We start from the raw sequence: 3,346 nt of genomic DNA, 5'->3' as shown, positions 1-3,346 counted from the left end.
ATTTGTTAAAATCGAAAGCAATAATGTCCTTTTTATTCTAAACTTGTATTGCTCATGCTAAATTATTTCATTTGTTGAGGAAATACTCTACCAATAAAATACCCAACATAATTAAAATAAGAAAAGAAAATAATAACTCACCGGACTATTCAGTTTCTTGTTAATGTTATGAAAACGAGAATTCTTGTATTTCATGGATCTGTTTTATTATCTCCACCCGTTTTAATAAGTTCTTAAATTCAAGATTTGGAAATGCATTTGAAGACTATTGATTAAAGGAAAGAGTATACATAAATTATGTTTCCGTTGTATATAGTTACGTTATTTTTCATTTTAGGTGTATTTATTTTCATTATTTATGAATACCACTGACGTAGTTCATATCATTAAAACATTTGAACTACAGCCAAAAGGTAATAATAATAAAAATATTTCTCAAACATAATTAAGACAAACATTTTTTTGTGTGATTTCAATAAAATATAGTCTTAAACATCTTTGGATGATTAATTGAAAATCTATTCAACCATATTAACCACAGGAATATTTGTTTTGCATGTAAGATCAAAATGTATTCACAGAGTTTACAGTAGTCGCATTATTTCACGAGTGGAAGAATATAAAATAGTATAACAGATGGAAATGGAAAACAAACATGTTAAGTGTTTAAGTGATTTTGAATTACTTTTTTGTGTAACATCATACATTTTTTTCATGCATGACATAATTATCAATCGTTCTATTTAAATTCTGAAGAGAAACAAAACATAAACAAAATGACCTATAAATGCAAACAAACGTGTGAATAATTGATTATCACAGATTAAGAACATTTGCAATAGTTTTGAGTACGAGTACGAGGCTTAGTATAAGGCACAATGAGAAATGTTTATAGGAAGCCTTTACAATTTCTGCATCGCAATGTTAAGATAACCTTCATCTCCTGTTGTGATTTTGATCCACAGTCAAAACAATAATAATCTTTCGTCATTTATTTCCCAACATTCGCGGCCATCCTATTATTTTGATTTCCCTTACATTCGTTTTTGTTCGAATAAATAAAGGTTCGTTTCTTTAATGTATTTGACGAATGTTTAAGGGTCGATGATTTGATCCGTAATGGTTCCTTTCGGCGTTAAGAGTTGTCTTTAAGCAAGTGCCATTCTATCGCTACGCCTTTATAATATTGTGTTTTAATTCCAATCAACAATGTTGAGATCATTTGCTTGTATAGCATGTTCGGTTGATGACTTGATCTCGTTCTGAAGGGAAATTTTCTTGAGGCGATTTCGTCTTAGCACAACCGTCACAAAGGAAGTTGACTTAAAAAATTTAAGAACTTGATTGAGCTCAATCATCGAGTCAGCGCACAAATGCTATGTTTTGCAACAAGTAAAATTTACCCATTACCTCATATACACGCCTTTTAACGCCCTTTTCAACCCCCATTTTAGGCCAGAATTGGTAAATAAGTGCCCTATTTATGTTCCCAAACACTTGTTTTGTTTTGAGAAATATTGTTTAAAATGTGACCATTACTTTTGTTTTGCCTTGCCTCTCCATGTGAAATCATAAAATAAACAAGCAATTATAATAGTATTGCAAGCAATCCATAAGTCCCCTACCGGTAAGAGCCCAAGCAACATTCTGAAGGGCCATTGGCCATTCACTTATGTTTCTATTTTAAGTGATCACAGTGAACAGTCAGTTTTTATGTACAGACAGACATACAGACTGAAGGACACTCTAAAGTTATTTTTTAAACATCCCTGTTATAAAAATATAACATTTTTAAAGCAAAATTTAAAAAAAAGGAGATAACGATGCCATACATGATGTGAGTGTAACAAAGAACAATTAGTAATGAAGGTATGAATATTGAATGTTTATTTTGAATTTGAAGTAAATGAAAGTTAAAAGAACGGATAGGAAAAATAAAAAGTTTAAGGAGGAGATAATTCTGGAAATATGGATGCTAGATTTATAAACCTTGTCATATTATTGTCATATTATTATGATGTGGGAGTTTGAAGAAAATCCTATCATAATTGAAGAAAATTACCAATTTCTCAAAAAAAGTCAAGTTCAAAAGGGGCATAATTCTTGAAATAGTCTTGCTAGAGTATTGAACACTCACAAATGTTGAGTGATAATAAGAAACATTTATATGAAGTTTGAAGTAGATACATTCAGAAAAAAAGAAGTTATTAAAAAACAATGATTTTTCATGAAAATTTTAAGTTCCAGGGAGGTAATTCTGATAAATTTTGTGCTAGAGTTGTAAACTTTGTCACATATGATGTGGTTGATGACTAGCAACTTATATTTAAAGTTTGAAGAAAATACCTTAAGAAATAAAGAACTTATAGTGAAAAAGCTGAAAAACTAGAATCAGAAATCTTGAAATTAAGTCTACTTGTTGCCATAGCAACCAGAATTTTCAATACAGGAAGATAAGAAAAGAATGTGCATAATTTCCATACTGCCATCTACCAATATGTCAAGTTTCATAAAAATATTTTCAGTAATTTTTGCGTTATCACTGGATCCAGGTTATGTGTAAAATTTGCCATATTTTCAGTCTATTTGTTACCATAGCAACCAGAATTTTCAGCATAGGAAAAAAAGGAAAACACGTGCATAATCTCCATACTGCCATCTAACCATATATCAAGTTTCATAGAAATATTTTCAGTACATTTTGCGTATCGCGGGATCCAGGTTATGTGTAAAATTTGCCATATTTTCAGTCTATTTGTTGCCATAGCAACCAGAATTTTCAACATATGAAGAAAAGAAAAAGACGTGCATAATCTCCATACTGCCATCTATCCATATATCAAGTTTCATTAAAATATTTTCAGTACTTTTTGCGTTATCGCGGGATCCAGTTTTGTGGACGGACGGACTGACGGACGGACAAACGGACGGACTGACAGACGGACAGACAGACGGAGGGTAAACCTAAAGTCCCCTCCGGTAAACCGGTGGGGACTAATAAGAATACTGCACTAGGAGTTTGCAAACTTTGAAACAATGTGTAAATAACGGAAGAAAAATAGACTGAACAAAAGTGACTTTACCTTTTGTGTAGACATTCTTTTTTTTTCAATTAATTGTACTATTTTTACCTTTTGTATTTTTTTCGTCAATCAATTTGTCTAAATCTACATCAGATATCAAACCTAGCAATTAAAACTGTGTATCACCCTATGTAAATTTCCATTTTGTTTTGATTGATTTAGGGGACCTATCAAAATGGTTTTATCAAAATTTACTTTAAGTCCAGAAATCCAACAATTTTAGGGCATTATTTCAGAACCATCTACTAAAAGTGATATATCGT

This window comes from Ruditapes philippinarum, unplaced genomic scaffold (assembly GCF_026571515.1).
Source record: "Ruditapes philippinarum isolate M1 unplaced genomic scaffold, ASM2657151v2 ctg2467_1_1_1_1, whole genome shotgun sequence".
Lineage (NCBI taxonomy): Eukaryota > Metazoa > Mollusca > Bivalvia > Venerida > Veneridae > Ruditapes > Ruditapes philippinarum.
The sequence above is the reverse complement of the archived record's forward strand: the minus strand, read 5'-3'. Positions refer to the sequence as shown.